The sequence below is a fragment of the Fringilla coelebs genome (genome assembly GCF_963513975.1).
Source record: "Fringilla coelebs genome assembly, chromosome: 1".
Lineage (NCBI taxonomy): Eukaryota > Metazoa > Chordata > Aves > Passeriformes > Fringillidae > Fringilla > Fringilla coelebs.
The window spans coordinates 45343049-45366029 of record NC_140028.1 but is presented as its reverse complement, the minus strand read 5'-3'; positions in this window follow the sequence as shown (position 1 = coordinate 45366029).

Below are 22981 nucleotides of genomic sequence, written 5' to 3'. Positions count from 1 at the left end.
ATTTAATATCCAGCATGAGGCGTGAGTGAGATTTGGGAGAAGTGAAATTCTGCACCAGACTCCAGGCAGACTGGCCTTCAGGCTCTAGGGAACTGCCGAAGGGCTTGGCACCTTTCTCTCAATCTGCATACATCATCCAAAACAGAAGGAAAAAAAAAAAAAGAAACTGACAGACGTTGCTCCTTTGGCAAAGTCCTAACTGTCTGCATAAACTTTTTTTGATATGTCACTGAAAAACAGATTATTACAAAATATAAAAAAGTCAGAGCGCATTATTTTTTCACTCTTTGTATGTCTTTTGAGAGTGTTTTTTCTATTACCTTTAATTGTCAAAAGAAATATCATGTAAATGCTAACTATATGCAAGAAAAAATAAAATTGACCCCTGAAAAGTATAGTAAATTTAAAAGATCAACTATTTTATGTGTTAGTAAGCAAAGAAACTGTTCTCTGTTCCATAAGTTTTTTGTCTGATGAGCCATCACTTAGGAAGTTCAAAAATCTGACAGGTTAAAGTTATACAAGTTGCATTAAAGCAATTAGAATATTCAAGGGTTTTTTAGCAATTGAGCTTCCTGACAAATGGTCTTATAACAAGAACTGGTCAGTTTATCTCCTTTTCTGTCAAGCATTTACCTTCAATGAAAGCTTTGCATGCAGTTTAATTTGTCTTAAATTTATTCATAACTAGATTAGCAGTTTCTAGCAATCATTTGTTTTGCTTTTCTGCTTTCAGCCATCTCTTTTTTTATACCACCTGCTGTATTTGCCTTCTGTTCAGAGTATGCTTTTGACAGTTACTAATAATGCAGATTAAATTTACTTACTATGACAGGCCAAATACTGTGTAAAACCAAAACAATAGAATCCCATATTCTGCTTCTCTGTTTAAGTAGTAGCTTAAAAGGCCAAACCAAATTTTTAAGATCATTATTTAATTAACAAAGCAGGTGTCTTATAGGACTTAAATGTTGACTGTGTGGAAAGCTGGCTATAGTAATTTAATATTGCAGGTTTTAACAGGTGTGTATATATACATCTCAAGAACAAAATGTATCTACAGGTCAATTTTAATTTTTTGGAGCTCGTTATCATTTGCTACTGATCAATATAGAAATTTTTTTCTGGAATGAAAATTAGCCTAATTCAGATGTCTTATTTGCTTATTTTTACTATTTATTTCTCGTTTCTAAAGTATCTGTTATTCTTTCTCATTCATGATTTTAAAAAAAGATAAAACTATGTACAGCCTTTTAGATATGGTGATCAAGCCCAGATAGAAACTGTTTATTTTGCATCTAAGATGTGTGGCTAGATGATGGCAGAAGCAGTGAGTGTATTAAATGACTGCCCTTTGCACCAGCGGATCATTGACCTGCAGTATCCTCCACATGGCAGCCTGGCAAAACTCCTGAATTGTAGCAGTCTATGCCTTTTCCATGCATTTAACTTGGAAGATGCACGAATTACAGGGATGACACAGAAAAAGCTATAGTGCCTCATACTGCATTATAATAGGATTGTTCCATAATTGGAATTGTTAATGGAAAAAGATTGGGTTGTTATTTTTTTTGTTTAAATCTAGGTCAAGATAGAATAAGCACGCTAGACATAATTTAGCCCCCAGATGCAAATATAAGGACCCTTTTAAATGGAAATAGGAATAATTTAGAACATTAGAGAAGAAAAGATGACCTTCAAAAAGAGGAATTTCTGTTGAGACATAAAGATATCTTATAGAATGTGCATATAATAGTGATTCACAGGTAGTCAACTATGCAGAATTCCAAATTAGTTGGAGATTCACTGACTGATGTATTTTTTAAAAAAGAAAAAAAATTGTGAATAAAAAATTGGAGCTGTTTAAAAATGTTATTTTTCTTTCCAGCTGGGGCCTCTCCCAAAGACTTTCATTAGACCTACAGATTGCAATACATAATGTTCTGCTGTAAAAAGGGGAAGAGGATATTTTTCACAGTTCCTACATTAGACACCTAATTTGGGAGACAGTTAATTGCCTAGGCTCATTATATATCCAAAGAATAAAAGTAAGCATCTCCAAAGGGCACCTCAGAGTATCTCAATTAGGAGGATTCTACCTCCATTTATTGTACAGAGAACTGAGACTTTAGTTTTATGGATCAGTTTTCTTAACCTGTGCAGGGACTGTGAATCTTACATTGAGTCACCAGATTTTTTAAGGAGATTTCCAGGAAACTGTTTATTTGTCACCTGCTGTGAAGAAATATCCAGGTTTCTCTCCAGCTGTCATTAACAGAGACCTCAGCCAACACCAAGTAGCTCATTTAATGCATGTTGGTGAAGGAACGATAAAAACATCCAGACTTGAATAGAAGCAAGATGGGAGTTTGCTGTTTTTAACTGAGGACAATAGTGCAAACGCATGAAGGCACAGTCAGTGGAGAATGTGGAATGCTAGCAGGGGAAAGGAAGCTGCAATAAGAGGGACAACAGCAGAACCTAGGGTGAAGGAAGCAAAGCAGCAGCAATGACTAAGTGTTTTGGTTACTGCCATAGAGCTTTCAGAGTTTGTGAAAGAGAAATACTAAGAGCATTTGCTGCAGCAGGCTACAGTAAGTGAGTGGGTTTGGGATCTCAGAAGCTGGCACACAACAGAGAAAAAAAGAAAAACAAGGGCTGGGAAAGAGCACTCACCACGGAGTTCTGCAATAGCAACCTCCACACATCATTAAAAAAACTGATATGATGCAGTAGTGGGTGTTACAAAGTTACAAAATTCTGACTTAAATGGCAAAATGATCATGGCTGCATCTGGTAGTAATACAGTAAACCTCAGTAACTGTGTTCTGGTACATAATTCTAGATTAGAAACTCCTAACTATGTACCTTGTAAGGTACTGTGATGGTCTGAAGTAGCTGCATGTACTCATTCTGAAGCATTTACAATAGGAAGATAGAAAAGGAAACCATCAACAATAAATTCATACATATCAGAAAATATTTCAGGTAATGCTGAGCTTCATATGAAAAAAAAATTAAAAGAGACATCAGGGATGATAAAGGAAGTGTCGAATCTGACATATTTAGTGATGACATATCTAAAAAATGTCAGAAATGCTTTCTGATAACATAGGTGGTAGTGACAGAGATGCAAAAGTGAAATTGGGAAATAAAAGCACAAAGGAGAAAAACAAATGTACCTCCTCAAGCAAACAGATCTGTGAATCTAGGCCTAAGCAATCAAGAAAGCACAGATTGCTGTATATTTAGATAATTAAAAGCTCATTTGTACTTGATACCAGGTGATCAAACTTTCTCTGACAGTACCTTGGTCTATATGGACAGGTCATCTTAGTGCATAGCATTTTGCTATTGCACCAATGCAGGTAAAAGCTTGCAAGGAAACTGAGAGTCCCTCATGTCAAATGAACTGATATAAATGCATATGCAACCCACACCAGAACATATTCTCATAATCTGTACTCTATATGCATTCAAAGGAAGTTTGCCTTCTCAAATCACAAGATGATTAACTACTGAGAGGTGATATTAAAGCAGAACTGTGCCTTAAAACTTGACTGTCTACACTGAGAATCTCAACAGAAATTGGGCACAGGACAAAACTGGGAGTCCAAGACTTCTGAATTTAGCACTTGAGATATTCTGCAAGTTCAGTTCACATGTGTCATGAAGATATATATTAATAAGAAACGAATCTGTTATGTCAAAGTGCATTACCTCCACTGTCACTGAGTTTTGTTCACTTGTAAAACTACACTATTCACTTTATCTAGCTTTGCTTGCAGCTATTGGGTATAGAGCTTTCCTAAAATTTACTGCTTCATTGCAAACCCTTTGTGTCTGTGGTTTCATATCTAACTTGCTTACTGACCAAGACATTCCAGAGACTCTCATTTTCCCCTAACTAGTCTCAGTATTACAACAGTTTTTGTGATAATGATTTGGTACTATGTGACATTTCCAAGGATTCTGTTTAACATGCAATAGATGAGGACCTGGGGTCCTTGGGGTCATGTTTTGTCACCCAAAGTCTTCAAATCTTTAAAAATTTTGCCATTGAAAGCAGTATTATAAAACTCAGTGTTTTAATTTAAAACTGATTCATGGCCAGGGAATTAAATACAGGCTTTAAAAAGCCAAGAAATCAGTGTAGACTTCTGGATCTCTGAAGTCAGAGAAAAAAGATGACAATTAGACAAAGAGCAGACAAGATAGAGATGGTAGCAGAGCATTATAATTATTAATATTTTTGAAAGGAAGTCCAAACATGAAAGAAATCAGAGAAGAAATGTGCAACACAGCTAGCTTTTATCTTTTATTTGCTATGAGAAACAGCCTCTAGAAAGAAATTGGAAAGATTCAGGCACAATAATAGTATGCTATTAATAAAAAATACAACAGGAAGATGAAGGAAAAATCAAGGGACAAAGAAAGGTACATGAAAAAAGGAGAAACAAAGGAGACAGAAAATGAAGCAAAGAAAAATAATTCATTGTGAATTTTCATTCCTATCCTTTTATTTTTCCCCATCCATCTTCCTTTGTTCTTTCTTTGTGATATTTGAGATATGAAGATTGAGTTCCTCGTTCTGAACATTGACTAGCACACTGTGATTGACATGTCATCTGACAAATGTTTTGCAAAAATTGAGCTATATATCATGTATAAATTGTTCTGCTGTTGGCTTCATAAAATTGCTGTGCTGTTGCAGTTAAAAATCTTCTAGAAGCTACTCACAATGGTAGCATCAGCCCACAGATAAGAACTGAAATGTTTTTATTTCATACTGTTTGATTCATCTTTCATAATTCTATGAACAAATCACTTGCAGTTGGGTTGTAATAGACTCTGGTGTCATTTTTATTTTCCTTAATACTTTTCTTAGTCCCAGGGAAACATATTCAATAACAGCAATTCCAAAAAGAACCAGTTTTATCTCCAGTATTAACTGCACTGAATTCACAGTAGTGTTCCATTGTTAAAAAACAACCAACCAATAATGAAAATAAAAAACAAGGAGTCAAAGTCCCCACTTAATAGCACTGAAATCAAGGCTTTTGTCTTTAAAAACACATATCAGATTTATCACCCTCAAGAAACCAACTTTCTTACACACTTCTTTTTTATTGTTAGGTAATAGACTCATAGAATCTTAGAATTGTTTAGGATGTAAAAGACCCCTAAGATTATTGAGTCTATCCATTAACACAGCACTGCCAAGCCCACCACTTGTGTCCCCAAGTGCCTACACATCTACACATCTTTTAAATACCTCCAGGGTTGATGATCAACCTTTGCCCTGAGCACCTGTTCAAGAACCTGTGCTTGACAACACTTCCAGGGAAGAAATATTTTTTTAATACCCAAGCTAAATCTTGCATTGCTACTTGAGGCCACTTGCTTTCATCACATTTTACCTGGAAAAAGAGACAAAAAAAGTCTATTTTTCATTATTTTGACCAGTTTAATATCATAAATGCAGAAATTCACATTTTCCTTTACCACAGTCTCAATTTCCCTGCACAAGTTTAGCACCACATATATTCACTGGCCACTTTCAAATAAATAAATAAACAAAATATTAAGCTTCAACTATAATTTGTCCAGAATTTCCCCCTAAATAAAAAGACACCGAAAATCTATGACAGCTTTTTGTTTTACTGGATGTACAGATTGTAAAAGGATGCTCTAAAACTGCTCAGAGATCCTGCAGTCTCTGAAATGCTTCGGAAAAAAAAAAACTTTAGCTCAAAATACGTGAGAATGGTGACACTGACACAATGAGCTTGAAGTCATATGAAGCTGTAGCCAAAAAATCTAACCCTTCCAGAATTAAACTATCAGAACAGAGGATTTTTTTCTATTTTATTTTCTCAGGTATCTGAACATTTTTTGCCTATTGAAATCATGCCTTCTGGATATGTGTGATAATGCAAGGAAAGCCTCTTACTTGTGCTGATATATGAAACTTTTGCCTTAAAAAGGCAAAATAAAATCTGGAATATGGAGAGAATGTTAGTTAGCTTACATAACTCGCTTTATATTCAAAATAAGCTGGGGTCACATAATATTTTGCTTATTTTGCTTAATATTTTGTATATTTTGCTTTCTTCTCTAGGTAAACATACTATAATTCATTTCTGACAATGAAAATTTAAACATTTTGAAAAATTATATTCTCCAAAAAAAAGAGTTTTACTAATCTTTCGTTTTTTTCCCCTTCTTTGTTTTTGAGTATGGAATTCCTTATCTGAAAATGCCCAACAGGGAATGAAGATAGAACTCATGGATGTCTAACAGCCTGAATGCAATAAGGATAAACAGAAGCAAAATATGTCATTATTCCCTAACTATAGTTGTATGTATACAGGCATCAGGTGTCTTAGGGTTTACCCTCCATTAAATGGAATTGTGTAGCACATAAAAATTTCTAGCATCAAACAAATCTTTGAATTTCAGTAACACAAATGCAAATATTATGTGGATATAGACAGACACTAGCAATAATTTTAAGGTATTCTAATTTTTTCCCCTTATACTTGAGATTTTCTTTAAAATATTTCTAACTATTTAATTTATATTAGTTGTGGGTTGGGCAGTTTTTGGTGATTTTTGATGTATTCTTTAAAAGTGTTTCTCTTTATACTAGGTCCATACAACAGTTTATAATTCTTGAAATATAATTAACCTGACACCGAGATTAAACTTTGGAAGAATCTAAATGTCCCTGAAAATTGCCACCTAAAGTCATAAAATCATAGAATATGCTGAATTGGAAGGGACCCACCATGACCATCAAGTCCCACTTCTGGGCTTGCTCAGGACACCCCAAGAATCACAATGTGTGCCTGAGAGTGGTGTCCAAACACTCTTGAACTACGACAGGCTTAGTGCTCTGGAGTCAGATGCCAACTTTGCAACCAGTTGCATTTTCTGTAAGTTTGAGCCTTAACTTTACTTATGAACCTTACCACACTTTGGCTTATTCATAATATACATTCAGCATTCAGATTTGCTAGTCCCATCGTTTCTTCTCAGGTGTACTCTTGGGAAAGAACGGGTGATGGTATTAAAGTGCTGCAATCTAACTCCCGCAGTCTGAGTGCCCCATTGTGGATAACAATAACAGTTCAGAAGGGGGTTCTTTTTTGCTCTTCAGAATCCTTTTGATTAGGCTGAAATTGCTAGTGCATAATTTAGTTCTGGTGAATGGTGAAGGGAGTATCTTTTGAAAGTGAAAGAGAGAGAGAAAAACACTGATTTTCACAGAAGTGTCTTAAGAATTTAAGCATACATACCTAGATTCTGATTTTGAAGTACATTGATTGTTTTCTTCTTTTGTTGAGCATACTCAGCTTCCAGTAAAATTCAGCTGAGTCTGCAGATTGTAGCACATAAAGGTAATTTTTGACAGGTTTTCCTTTAAGAACAACTGGCATATATGAATAGTATAGGGTCATAAACAAAGAATTCTTTTGATTTCACAGCTCTCTAAAATGAATAATGATGAAAAATATTTACAAATTACAAAGATTAAATAAAAATGTGATTTATTATGACCTTACCATGAAGAATGCTTTCTTTTGTTCTCAAAAGAAGAAAATAGTTCAAATCAAGCATAGGACCTAAAAGTTTTAATTTTTAAATTTTATGCAAAGAGTTCCGTTCCTGTAAAAATTTTTGTTCTATCTTGGAGAGCGTTTCTGGGAGATAGGCAGCATACAAAACCCCTGAAAAACTCTGCACTCCATATTTCTAGGTATTTTCTGAAAGTACAGCAGTTGAGAACTTTACACAGGAAAGAGACAGTGAAAAGGGATGTTATTTCCTTCTAGAGCTCTCTGAGAAATGTCTCTGAAATTGTGGCTCAACAGAAACACAGAAAGAGGACATAAACCTGTACCTTAAAATTTTAATAAATGTGTGATTGATTTGATTACTGATGATGGCTTGACCTTGATTTCCGGTTCTAATTTGTATGGCAGCCCTCCAGAGTTATAAAGAAAAACAGCTTTTTGTTCCAGGGATCAAAATTCACTCACTGTGCTGCTGCTTTTAAAGAGCAGTTGAAGCTGTCAGCTGCAATTGGCAAAGGAGAAAATAAATAATGAGTCCTTGAATTGGGTATGATTCACTGCTATGGGAGACTTCAAATGCTACAGAGTCTGTATCCCAGTGGTAAAGCCTTAAACAGGGCTTTGAAATGTTGTCTGTATTCCTAAAAGTCAGATTTTACTGTACAGTTTTGTAGTGTTACAATGCAAAATGACTGTTCTTTACAAAGAGTGGCTTAGCAAGCACCTGCATTAACCAGATATGAGACAACAGTCATGGAGTCATACATAGGATGGCTTGGGTTGGAAGGAACCTTGAAGACCACCTAGATCCAACCCCTCTGCCATGGGCAGGGACACCTTGCCCTAGAGCCCATTGCTCGGTGAACTACATCCCGATGGCACAATGGGGTGTGTGATCAGAGGGCAAATGACATGATTTGCAATTCCTGCACCCTGTGATGCTGAACCTCAGAGAATAAATACATCTGCATGCCCACAAAGTCAAAGTCTAAACCCCAGGTACTGAGGCTGATATTGTGGTATGTGCTCCCATGTACAACACTGCTTCATGAGGCCCTTGACTGCTGCATGCAACAATTCAGTTTACAGGGGTGTTCAGAAATATGGGAAATAAGTACAACAACTGCAATTTTACATAAACATGAAGGCCACTGAAAAGCATTTTAATAGTAGAAGAATAATAAGAGAACCCTTGGAAGAAGTAGTCTTATTTAAAAGTTTTGATGTGACGATGGCAGGCATCCTTTTATGTAAAATTAATGCCTTTTGTAAAGACAGTTTTGATTGCTCTGTGGCACAAAAATCTGCTGATTAAAAAAATTAATGAAAAAATTTGTGAAATAATTAAAAAAAAAAAACTTGTCTATCATTATTTGTATAGTTAGAGCAAGGTGCAACCTTTGTGGTTTGCAGATTTTGTGATCACAAAAGCTTTTTTGACAATTGTCCTATTTGTCTTTTTGAAAAGAGCAAAACTATTAGACTAGAAGATTTAGAGCAGAGGTCTTAAAAATGCACCTAGAAGCTTATGTAGCAAAACAGTTAAGAACTTCTTTTAAACTTATTAAAAACTTCATTTGAATAGCTAGAAGCTTCTTTCCAAGCTTGTTAAAAGACATTCAGAATTTGTGTCTTTGTTCCCACCAAGCCTTGAAGGCTTAGAATTTAATTTAAAATAGTAAAGTTTTATTTTCTCAAGCTCAGAGGCTCCTTAAAGCCTAAGTAATTCATAGAACAATCAAATTCCCTTGTATATGACGTGACATAATTACTTTTAAGAAAATTTAAAATGATGCCATGAACTGTACTAAGTCTTCTGGCCTTCATCAACCCTTGCAGTAATTATCTGTCCCAGAAAAAGGCTTTTGGAGACACGAATTGGTTATAAATCACTAAAAGCATTCTTCTTGTACTTTTTAATTAGCTGATTTGCAGCACTTAATAAAAGATAAGTTTTCTTTCTGGCTCCTGTCTGTCTGAAATAAATTTGATTAGACAAAGACTTCTTGACACCTAAGAAGAGTTGTTTTCAATCACTTTTACATAAAATAATTGCTCTTTGACATTGCAGTTTAATACACAGTGTCAGTTGTGCCAGGAAAAAAAAACAAACCTGAAAACCAAAACCAAACCTCAAAAGCCCTGAACTCAGAGTTCAGGGCTTCACTACAGATTTTATACGCAACCTGTTTTGATTCTGGATTGCATTGTTATTCAAGAGGTTGAAATATCCTTTGTTAACATGCCAGTGTATATAAACCTGAGTTTATTAAAAGTCTTCCTACTTAATACTGACGTTACTAGCTAGCACTAGCTTTGCTGTTAAAAAGGTGTTTTTGTGAAATCCAGAGTAAATGTGACACTAATAAAACCTGCACTGTAATATACTGAATCTTTTAAGTCTGTTGTTTGTAAAGCAAAACTATCATTAGGATACAGCAAGGAAGAGTGCTTCATGCTGAAGATCTTTTATGATGATACATCAAAGAAACTGCCTGATAAATCTGATTCTTAGATGATAGGTGCAGAAATCTTGCCAAAGTCTTGCGTTATTTGGTATACCTTGACTAGACAATGATGTGATATGAAATTTAAAACTATTCAATAGGTGATATAATTGGGTCTTTTTTGTTTATAAAAAAAAAAAATAGTAGAAAATAGCTACTTTTCATTATCATTAATGCAACCAGCTCAGCTTTATATAGGAAGATTGTTTTGAGAGGCAATGTTTTCCTAAATTCTGTTGGTTCAATATTTAAAGTACCCCCTGGACTGGGTTAAGAAAGCCTCCTGAATATATTACTGGAGGCAAGGACATCTGAGATTAAGTATACCACAAATAAAGAGGTTTTTTTACAAACTTTGTAGCCAGTATAATATGATATATTTCATAATAATAGTAAATCCATGCTAATATAGCAGTCACTAGGGAGAGCTTAAGAAATAATAGCAGTAGGATATGTAAAGAAAATGTAAAGGTGGTTTGTTTTGGGGGGCTTTGACAGCTTTAATATCATTTTTTTGGGATTCCATTTTCCTGATATTCTGTAGGAAGAAAATAGAGGATGCTTAGGAAACTGAGACTGGTTTTTTTTGTCTTCCTCTGACTGCATACAATAGCTGTAGCAATTCCTGATATACGTCCAGAAACACAAAGACCAATTATAGACTGATGGTGTGAATTATGGTTGTCACTCCAGGAGAGAAACAGTGCATCCCTGTTCCTCTTCAAAAGTTCATGGCTCAGCTGAGGTAATGTAGGTTTGTGTTATGATGTAAGAATCTCTTTTCTTAAGAGATTTTACTGGTTTACTCTTCCTGTATAAATTCCATTGTTGGAGTAGCTCATATACATCTATCAAACATGGGATTTATGTCACTCACATGCTTGGGATGTTGTCAGAAACAATGGCAAACTCATGAAGGCATTTACTATCTAGTTCTCTCAAATAAATTTTTACATGCTGCTACATATATTTTAGTTCTCTGTATATTTTAGAGTAGAAATTGGAATTTGGATTCTAACTGAATGACTGTGTTACTATTTTCAAATTTATTTTTCTTTCTCCATATCCTCTTCTTGGCCCAAAATTCTGTAAACACCTGCCCACCAAACGGCAAAGTTTCAACAGGAAAACCAACATTGCCATCCTCCTGACCTATTATGCCAGGCATAAATCAATATAAATAAATTACTTATATTCTCATGTAAAGGAAAAATCAATCAAGTGTCATCTGAGGATTACAGAGCTGTGGGAAAAGATGTCTCTTATCAATCCAGAATTACTATTCCGAGCTCTGGAGAAGCTGAGATACCAGGGAAAGTTTTTGCATGTCTACCTGAGGCAATCAGTAGCCCTCTCACTCTGTTAAACTACAAACTGATGCTAGTGTTATGTGATGAGCTCAGGCATCCAGCCCTTGGGTGCAGATTCTGCTTGGAGTAGAGCTCTTCAGGAGCACCACCAGCATGCCCAGCTTCCATCTGATGATGTGATGTGTACTGTAGATTCTCTGCATTCTGTCATCTTCTTCCCCTGTTTTTCCCAATTATACCAGATTTTCAGTGCAACCAGAAATGTAGGACTGTTCAAGCGTTGCTTTGAAGAAGATTGTACAGAGCATGTTTTCTCTAATTTAGATAGGATGGAGTTGGGTGTGAATTTCAGCAAATTTTCTGTGACCTTAATCACTAAGTTTATTTTATTATTAGAAATTAGGAAAGAAAGGAAGAAAGAGGGATAATTAGATTTCTCCCTGCTTCAGGCTCCATCAAAGATACATTAAAACTCAAGCTACAAAGAGATATCTAACAGAACTTTTTAAAGATAGAAAACTAGTTAAACAAAATGGATAAATACTTCCAACTTTTCCTAACAGATAAAGCCCACACTGAGTACTTTGAATTAATGTAAAAATGTTTTACATAAAAAATGAAACATAATATGAAGATCTAAGAATTTGTTACTGTGCTTATCTATGTAAATTGCTTAACATCTTTCCTCTCTTGTACAAGGCTTAAAAACAAATGTGATTTCACTGTATCTTCTCTTCTGTCAATTCCATCCTTTCTGTGCCTTTTATTTGTACTTCCCTAACCTACAAATAATGGTAAATGCATCCAGCAGTCACAGCCCAGTTGCTCTCCCACTCCATTAACCTATAGAGAACTTGGCCGTGCAGCGGTTGCTCATTCAAGTGAATCGTCCTTGTAGTTATGTATGTTGCAATTGTTATTAGTTGATCACAGCAAAATGCTAATCCAGAGGAACTGTTTGATGGAACTGTTTTTTCCCAGTCCTGGACTCTTTGAAGCAGAGGTGCCATACAGTTTCATGGCATTTGTATCTTTTCTTTATACCATTAGAAAACAACCTCATCAATTTAGATCAGGTTTTAATCATAGTCATGAAGACACTCTAGGCCATGTGCAGTTGGCTGCACTCCCTGCACCTGAGGGGATACAGCTGAAGGACCTGCTGGATCACAGAGACTGTCACGTCTCATTGTTTGGATGTGATTGACTGATGCAGTGCCACATAATGCTTTAATGAAAAACTTTCCAAAAACATGCTTTTCCTTAAGCAAATGTATTAATTTTTCAAAAGATTATGTTGAGCTTTTTTTTTCTTTTTGTCCTTCTCTTGTTTAGGGAAAGAGAAAATAACAGATAAAGAGGCATCCGTTCTGCATAAGAATTTTGATGTAAGGAAATAACCAAGCATTAAAAATGTCTATCATTTGCAGTAATTATGCTATCTGCTACTCGTTTTACAATTTATTCCAAAGAAAGAGAGGTTCTCATTCAGATCCTAGACACATTTTTCACTGTGCTTAACTGTTAGATTTGAAGAGGCTGAAGAGAAGTTATTATTAGTGTCAGATACAAGTAGCACTGCTGATTTCTGAAATAGTCTATGTGATTGTATTATTCTGTGATTCACTCTAGTTCTGCTGGGAGACTGTAACTCATACTGTATATGAGCTTTATGCTTAGCCTTTGAGACAAGTCTACTAATTTTACCTCATTCTTGTACTTAATATAGTTTGCCATAGGATTAAAAAAAAAAAAAAAATCCACAAGATTTCATTATTTAGGATGCCCTGGCAAGCTGCTTAACAGAAACAAGTCCCTGGGGTGGAGAGAGGGTTTAAAAAAATTTAAGAACTTGTGTCATAGATTTTTATCTTAAATCTTAGCTTGGATTTTGTCTTCTCTTGTCTAACTTCAAGAGAAGATTTCAGTGCATGCCAAGATTGGGGGGAAGACCCAAAGTTTTCATTGAAGGAAATTCTGAAGGTCCATTTTTTTACTTTATACCTATTTAAGGTATTATTCTACTCTCATGCTGTATCAGAATAGAAAACTCTAGAATAAATAAGGAACTTGTAATAGTGCATATTTAAAAGTGACAATTATCATCTTTAATAGTGGCTGGAAATAATTTGTTCTTTGAAGACTAACCTAAATTCCAAAACATTCAGTTGCAGTCATTCTGATCGACAGTTCTTCTGTTTTGGTCATTATTCAGATAAGAGCTGGAGGGTACATCAAAGTGGAAGATTCATCTAAATGCAATATTGTCATATTTGCAATATATGCATGTTTTAAACTAAGACGAATTTTAATCTCTATCATAGAACCATAAAATCATGGAATTACTTGGGTTGAAAAGGGACCTTAAAGATGTAGTTTCAACCCCCTTTCAATGGATAAGGTCACCTTTCACTTGACCAGGTTGGTCAGAGCCCCATCCAACCTGGTCTTGAACACTTCCAGGGATGAGGCATACACAACTTCCCCAGGAAACCTCTTCTAGTCTCACCGTCCTGAAAGAATTTTCCCCTTGTATCTAACATACATACACTCTCTTTCACTCAGTTTGAATCCACTCCCTTTGTCCTGTCACCACAAGCCCTTACAAACAGTCTCTCTCCATCGTTCTTGTAGGCTGTTCTCAGGTACTGGAAGGCCAAAGCCTTCTCTTTTTCAGCTGAACAATCCCAATTCTTCTAAAGATAACTTGGAGAAAAAGAAAAAAAGGATACTATTAAGTGTGGGCATCCAAATTTGATTACAAATTTCCCTTTTTAGTTTTTTATTGGGTGTGGCCAAGATTTTTCAGTTTTATAATAGCATAAGTAAAGGGAAGATATGACCCATATTATCATGTTCTTCAGAGACCTCATAGCAAAGAAGGTAGAAAAATGTTAATAACTCTTTTCCATGCAAAATTTATGTCTTACGAGAAGGATTTCCTTTTATTTTCTCTCGCTATTTCACAGAAACAAAGGTACATGCACATTTTAAAACCTATAATGCATTTGCTATTTTAAATGCAGTCATTATAATGACAACATATCACAGATGGCAGATAGTAAAAGGGACAGTTTTGCAAAAGTATATTCCTGAACTACATTTATGCAAACTGATAAATAAATACTGTCACAAGGTGGGTTTGTATATTCCCTGTTAACATTTATGAACACTCACAGACATGGGAAACACCATTACGATCAGAGAGATAATTCTTCTGGATAACTATCAGCATCTCTAAAAGGTTAATCACCTGATAGAAATAATCTTATAAATGATTTGACAAAGATAAAACAAGGATTACAAAGGTACAAAATTTACAGTAAATCATTTAGTCAGTCTCACTTTTGGGGAAGTGGTATTTTATTAAAAACTAAACAGGGTTACTGCTGGATAAACAAATAATAGCAAAGGACAAAAAGGCACATTTGAAGGAGGATATAAACCTACAAATCATAGTGAACCAATTGGTCTGTCACTGAATAGTGTCCATATAAGCAAGCTCATTGATACTCGGGAAACTGCTCTTGTCGTAGGCCAATCATATTTTTATTGGAGTGTGCAAGAAACCCGTGAAATCATCTTCTCTTTTTCTGCATCTTTACACTCTCACAGAATCACAGAATGGTTGGAGTTGGAAGAGACCTCTGTAGATCACATAATTCCCCACTGTCTCTCCAGCAGGTTCAGTGAGATGTCCAGGATCACATCCAGGCAGGTTTTGAATATTTCCAAAGAAGGAGATTCTACAGCCTCTCTGGGCAGCCTGTTCCAGTGTTCTGGAATGCTCACATTAGAGTTTTTCATCATATTCTGATGGAACTTACTGTGTTTCAGTTTGTGTCTATATTGCCCCTTGTCACTGGACCCCCCTGAAAAGAGCCTGGCTCCATCTTTGTGAAACCTGCCTTTAGGATATTTGTATGCTTTGGTAAGATCCCCTCCTGGTCATCTTTTCCCAAGGAAAAGAGGCCCAACTGTCTCAGCCCCTTGTCTTCCCATAACAGTAAATAAAGTAGAGATTATACTTTTGCATTAAAATATCTGTCTCTTAAAGAACATTAATATATACAGCTTCATTTTGTAAGCAAAATGATTAAAATTTACAAAAAAATGTGTCTTCAGAAAGTTGTATAAGCAAAATTAATTCAATAAACCAAATTTTCTAGGTTTTTTCCCATACGTTCTGCACTTTGCTCAATTGGAAACAATTTTATGCATATAAATATAAATGTTTTGTTTTCTGAGAGCAATATTTTGAAGTCATGATGATTGACCACTTCAGATATTGACCAATATCTGAAGTGGTCAATCATCATGACTTCAAAATATTGCTCTCAGAAAAAAAAACATTTATATATTAACCAATATCTGAAGCTTGTGTTGACCTTACCTCAGACTCAGAACATATTATGCAGGTCTGCTGGGTCAGTGGATCACTGTTACCTCTTCATTTATTTTGCTCACAGCAAATCTTACCTTATATAAAATTTTATTCCCTTATTTTATGTTTTACTGGGAACTTTCAATGATATTGACTCCTACTAAAATTCAGGATTGGTTCTCTCTCTCTTCAGTTAAGGTTTAATACATTTTAGTTTTGCTGAAATTACTGTATTCTTTACAGGTAATGTAGGTAAAACTTACACAGTGAGAGAATTTTCATAAAGACTGACTTAAAATGTCTGAAGAAAGAAAAACAAGCAGGAGTCTCAAATTTATATTCAGATCTGCTATCTTCAGTTTAGCTTCTCCTACAAAGTTAAAAAAAAAAAATCTTACAATCATGGTTGTTTGTTAGTCTGGACTGCTGAACTCTTCAGAAGCAGAGCTGTTTCCCAGGAGAACAGCAAATGCCCAGGGAATTCAGCCATCTCTACAAGGAACCGTGAGAACTGAGGGCTCAGGCCTTTCATGGAGACTGTAAACATGCCTGCTCTTCATTTGAAATTGCAGTGAAGCCGAGTTTAAAAAAAAATACTAAACCTCTTTATGAAATAAAAAGTTCCACTTTTTTTCCTTTACCTCTCTCCCACCCACCCCTAAAGAACATAGATAATTATTGCTGCAGGGTGAGAAAGCAGAAAGAAAGTGAAAGTTGTTAATGGTTTCTATTTTTACACAGATATAAATGATGTTACCCAGTGGGACCATATAAGAATCTAGGTGGATAGACATCAGCAATCACGTTACACAACTAGAAGGAATAAGATTATATCCAATGAAAATCTTGAGACTATTTTATCTATTAAATAATCTTTTGAAACTGATTATTGCACAGTAGTAGTAGAGGTACACAATAATAATAGAGGGAGAAGGGGGAATAGGTATCAAGTTTTTCAACAACTGACATGCCAAGTAGGAATAGATAACATTAACTTTCAAGAAAATTCCATTCTATTGCTGAAAAGCCATTAAAATACTGTCCCAAATGTCTCCTAAAATCAGTAGAAATACATAAGTGTACTGTAAATAAAGCATTTTGAGAGCTGAATTATTTTTTTGGACATACAATCATCTTTTGAAATTTGAAAGGATCTTTAGAACTCTCAAGGCTGTCTAAAACAAGATCTGCTCTTGTTTCTTGCATTCCATGCATTCCCTTTTTTGCTGCTTTTGGTACATTTGCACTTTGATCCTAAGGTTACACTTCAATGGAATATTCATCTTACAGGACAAATACCATCTAGGTTTAAGACAATGAATTCAAATGTTGCTGCTGCTATAGCATAATGGTCAGTGCAAGCACCTGAGTTCCCCAGCATCCTGGGACAATATTCAGACAGCTAAACTGATCTGAGACCAGTGCAGTCGACTCTCTTTCAAAGCTAGCCAGCTTAAAGCAAGTTTGGATATAGCCACAAAATCTGCACTTGAGACTACTTTTGAAGGTGTTGACATATCTTAAGGATGCTATAATCTTACATACAATCCCCAGAAGTGTTAGCTGTTCTGGGCAAAAATCTCACAGGAACAGCTTATTAGTTTTGACTTAGGAGCCACTTAAGTAGCTCTTGTAGAAAAAGCCACTCAAAAGGTCTGACAAACTGATAATTAATAGGATGCTTTGCAGCTTGCATTTACAGTCAGAAAGGCAAAATGATTGAGTCTAATCATTAACAGAGATATCAGTTCTCTGGTGTTAGATTTCTTCTGCAGACAAACTTGGAAAGGCAATATTATATATTTAGTAACTTCAAAATATAACTCTTATTCAAGCTATTAATTTTTTTCTAGAATGTGATTTCTGTAAAATGGAAGTGCTTCCTTAGGATTTGTCTTTTTTTTTCCCTGTGAATATTTTGGCATGGTATTGCTGCTTGTAGGGTTTACAGAGAGAGTTTACTTTCAGAATGTGAGTTTCTAAATTAAAGCTCCAAATACTGGCACTGTAAACCTGAATCTTTACACTTACAGTGTAATAATAGTCATTGACACCTGTGTCTGGCAAAAACATTTTGAATTTCAAGCTAGGCACAGCCAATAAATATCCTAAATTACATCCAAAAGCACCTGGATGGACAGAAATCCAAGAAATTATATCTCTATGATAATATTGAAAGATGAGAATCAGACTCAGTGGATTTCCACTTCCAAAAAATGAAATCAGAATTTTTAGCTCTTCCACAGAATGAACCCTCAGCAGACACTTCTAGTGATAACATTTTCTGTACAAAACTCTGCAGATGGAGGGTATCTCTTGCTTGCATTGCCACTTGCTCCAGAAGTTCTCCTCCTACTGAGTTACTTCCTCTCTTTGTGTCTCACCCCACAACTCTTCTTTTTCATTTTACCCTGCAACCAAATCCTCTCTCTGCTCAGCTCAGCACATCTCCTCGCTGTGCTCACTTCAGGCTGAAGGAGAACACTGGCATCTCATTGCTTTAGGCTTTCAGTGTGCTTGCTCTTTTACTTTCTCTATCTGCGCACGGCAAGTCATTTTCTCCTAGCTATCTGCATGAGTGTAACTATTGCTACTTCTGTGAAACATTTGCTCTTTAGTCTGCCTCTCTTCCTGTAGAACACTTTATCACAGTTCTCATAAAGGCCTTTACAAAATGGGGAGAAAGAGAGGCAGTCTCTGTTCTATTCATTCCTTTAAACTGAAAGTCGAGCATATGCTCGCACTTGTTTTCTTTGAAAGATGTGACGAGAGATTATACTGCCATATGCACAGAGTCCTATAATGCTGGTGGAAAGGAAGGTCAAAACCAGCTTTTCATGAGCTCTGCACCCAACAGAGCACCAGATCCATTCACAGTGATGTTCCCAGCATTAATAGACTGCAGAGATTCAGCTGGCCATGTGATGCCTCTCAAGTGATTTTTATCCAGTGCCATGGCAAACATTAAGCCTTTCTTGTTCACCTTTACTGCCAATAAAAGGTTCGACTGCATCCTGAAGAACAAGTGACACAGATAATGTAAATGCAACCAGAAACCTCTGAAAAGTTCCTTTCTCTCTTATAACTCATTATCTCTAATATTCTCTCTTTGCATTATTGTGTGTGTCCCCTCTGGCCACCCCTGCAAGCTGCTTAAGCAGAAAAGAGAACAGCTTTTCCAAGACTATTTAATAAAAAAAAACTTAGGTTTATGTATGAAAGAGAGAGCTCTGGATGCTCAAATAGGACAGATAGCATGAGTTGACTCGAACTTTACCCATATGACTTATTGAAACTGATGCATTAAATTAAATCAATATGCTGGATATTACTTTGCCATCTACTGCTACATCTAGGCTGAAATGATCTGATGTGGAGTGAATTCAGGTGGGAGTGAGACAAAATATTCTATACCAGAAGGCAGCAATTCCACTTGTTAATTGATGGGTTGTTAGCAAGACTTTAAACAACTTGGCAGCTGGCTGGCAGGCCTTGTTCAGTGGGTGAGCACATATGATGTATTGATATTTAAAAGGATATAACCCACTTACAATCCATATAATCACACTTCTTCCTCACACTTTTTTCTACCTAGTCTTGTCACAGTCAAGAGCAAGGAGTTATGGCAATGGAAGAGATAAAAACGCTTTCTGCATTCTTTCTCTTTATTTAGCTTGACAGCATTCTGAAAACAGTGAATTTCACTATTTGCCCTGTAAATTTCCAGCTGAAGGACTAAGTATTGTCTAGAAAAGGGACCAAGTATCCTTTCTCACTATCACAAGTTGTTTTTCTAGTTCTCTAAGATAGTAATGAGTTAGAAATAAGAAAGTGCTAGTCAGAAAACTTAAAAATCATCAAGCAGACCAAGACTAAGAATTATTGCAGGGTTTGTTCTGTTTTCTTTCCATACAGTATTTACTACACATGAAGTTCACTATTGTCTTTTCATTCACTGCTTCATGTCTATACGTGCTGTTCAAGACCATTGGAGTGGTATAAATGTACTTCACAGTCTTTATTTATCCTTAAAACTACTGTGCACAGAAGGTATTATACTTTATTTTATAAGTAAAGAAATGTAGCACAAAGAAAATAAGTGACTTTCTCAGTGTTAGAGAACAGAGAAACTCGAATCAAACTTTCTTGTTCCAAAGATGTGTACAAACCTGGAGTGTATGTTTCACTGGCATTATAGAGGGCTACAGAAGTCACAATTTTACTCTTCCCTTGCTTTAGAGCACATCTACTCCTTGCTGCCCAATGAACCCCTCTCCTCATAAGATGACTGTCTTCTTTTACAGTGATAAGTTAACACCATACATGGAAAATAACTAGATGTCATCTGAGATGCTGACCCATGCTTTGTGACAGTGTCAGGAACAGAATCATCCCGTTTAGAGGAACAGGGAGTTGCAAAGACTTGCTAATGATGTGGTAAGTGCAATGCCACTTGTGTTTACTTCTGCTGTGCAGTTCTGTGGATGCACAGAACCACCCCCTATGAGTGCCTCCCTAACCCCCTTTGAGTCCAAACCAGGAACCTCCTTCAAAGGAGACTTATCCTACCCTACCCTATATGCTTTAAGTCACGTTATGGAAAAGTCTGAACTGAACTGTCTGGAAGATATGCTCCCAAAATTGTCTTCAGCACTCCTCACAGCACGTCACAGGACAGATAGAGCTAGTCTGAGGCAGGCCCCCCTGAAATATAACTCAATGGATATTGGTCATCAGCACCTAATGCCTCTGACTGTAGATTAACCTTTATGACACTGAACCACTTGATTAGGTAGAGCCCTCTTTTAGGCATGAACTTTTCTTGCAAGATTCACAAATTAAATGAACACTTATCTGTAGGTCTGGGTAATGTTACTCTTACGTGGACATTCACTGCATAGTCCAAATTAAAATGGATTCCCAATGAGAACTCTTTTAGACAAACTTGATTATAAACGCATATGGGATATGTGTGAGAATTATAACTAATTTCTTCTAATCTAAACAGTACTGATGGAGAATGACAATGAGTGATCGCCTCTGCCTTTCCACTGCTTTAGGATAATGAAATACATTATTGAAGCAAGATGCTCTGCCTAAGTGGGGGTAAAACAGCATTGGGCTTAACTGCTTATGGTCTTGGAGAATGCTGAGACCAGCCTGACTCTGCAATCCTAAAGTTAAAAATTCTAAGGATGTGAAAAATAGTGTTTCCTGATGGACACTAACACTTGTGAGGATATGACAAAGTTCCTGATGAGGGAACCAAGAAGTCATAGCACCAATATCTTATCTAAAGCTGCTCAGCTGAAGGCTGCTGAGCTGGCACATGTAGCCTAGAAACATTTGATTGACAGTCAATCACTTCATACTATAAAAGCTCAGTCCCACTGTTTTACAGCACTAACCTAACACATTTCTTCTAGAGGGGTGTGTGGAGATTCCTGCCTTGAGTGGGGACACCTCAAAGTTATTCCCTGAGGTCAAATTAGAGATTTGGCCATAGTCATTGGCATGGATAGGTAACATAAATCTCTACTTATTAAGCTAGCTTTAAAATTACTGATTTAACAAATAAGGCATTATAATGTTATTTATAACTATCTAGACCATGTTAATTCTGATTAATGTCTTATTAGTTTAATTATTTTAATCAATTTAAATAAATTATCTTTCTAATATATTTATATTTATATAAAACAAACATAACATTTATGTGTTTGTCTTCATGTTCATAAAAGATAAATTCACATAAAAGATCAATTATTCCTGTATATTCCTTTAAACATTAATTTTTTGTTTAAAGGAATATATAGGAATTGCTGACCAAGTTTGGGACTTGCATTGGATCCAACCATAGCTAGACTCCTCTTTGAGAAGGAGTTTAGAACGAGAGCAAGGAGGTTGAACTTCATGACTCAACAGGACTGCTGCCCTGATACACTCTGCCTGCAGCTTTCACTGTGTCTGTGACAGTTAAAAAGAGGACAAGCATGGACATCTTTCCATTAGAATGGGATTTTGGTGCTAGCTGCACGGACTGAATATCTTCCAGAAGTCCTAACATAGGGCATGCTCAATGGAAGTTCCGTGTTCAGGGCATCTCAAAATTTCTCTTGAGCCATTAAATGTGTAAGCAATCTCACTTGTGAAGAATAACTGGCAGTGAGGACCTCAATAATATGAAATTATAAATAATATGAGATTATTAATTTTCTTAATTTACAGTTTTATGATGCAATTTCTCACCCAAATGAAAGCTCCACTCTTTGAGGTGAAATGCTTAAAGATGTCTGCACAACTGCAATAAAAATATTCAAGGTGATGAAAGACCAAGAATATGATGAGGTTATTGTAATTATGGCAGAGCTTGCAGGTACAAACCATCTGGCAGAACTGCTAATTTCATAGCAGCATATTCTCAGTGTGATAACTTTGTCAAAAGCTTTGAAAGTCAGCATCCATTTCTATTCTGAGGTACTGTTTTCAAAGGTCACTCTCTAAAGTGTTCACACAAAGACAGAGAGAATAGAAAAAGCCTGACTGTTTATTCACATTTTACTTGCACATAAAAGGCAACTCTGAATTTAACTGGGAGAAGAAGTGTGGTATCCATTCAACAGTTAAGAAACATTGAGCTATAGCACTTGAGAATGCCTTTAAACCTACTGATGGGACAGTACTATCTTATCCTGGAATTATTTACACTATCTTTTCTTTATTATGTAGAATTATTTTTTTTAATTAAAAGTATTTAATTTGATTGTCTGATTATACATACCCTATATATTTGCTTTCTGGCAGTGGATAAAAATTTTTCACAGGACCAATGATCTGTCACAAATTTTTGATTTAAAATACTCTAATAATTCTGAAGAAACACTGTAGTTATCATAAATTAATCCCTGACTCCCCAAAGACTGTTGTCTCTACAGACTACATAGCTCCCGAGAGAGAGACTAAATGACAATGGAGTCAGGACCAAATTAGAAACTGTTTCTGTTTCCTTGAAATACGTGTTCTTCAAATTCATCTGCATGCAAACACATTTCTTTACTTCTTATCTGAGGAATGTAAATCACATAAAAGGTATTAATTCATTTTTGTTAGAAAGGAAATTTTCCTTTTGCGGAAATCTCTGCTGATAGCAATAGATTTTTATACTGTATAGCTAAAGTAAAAGAGACGTTTCAATATTTC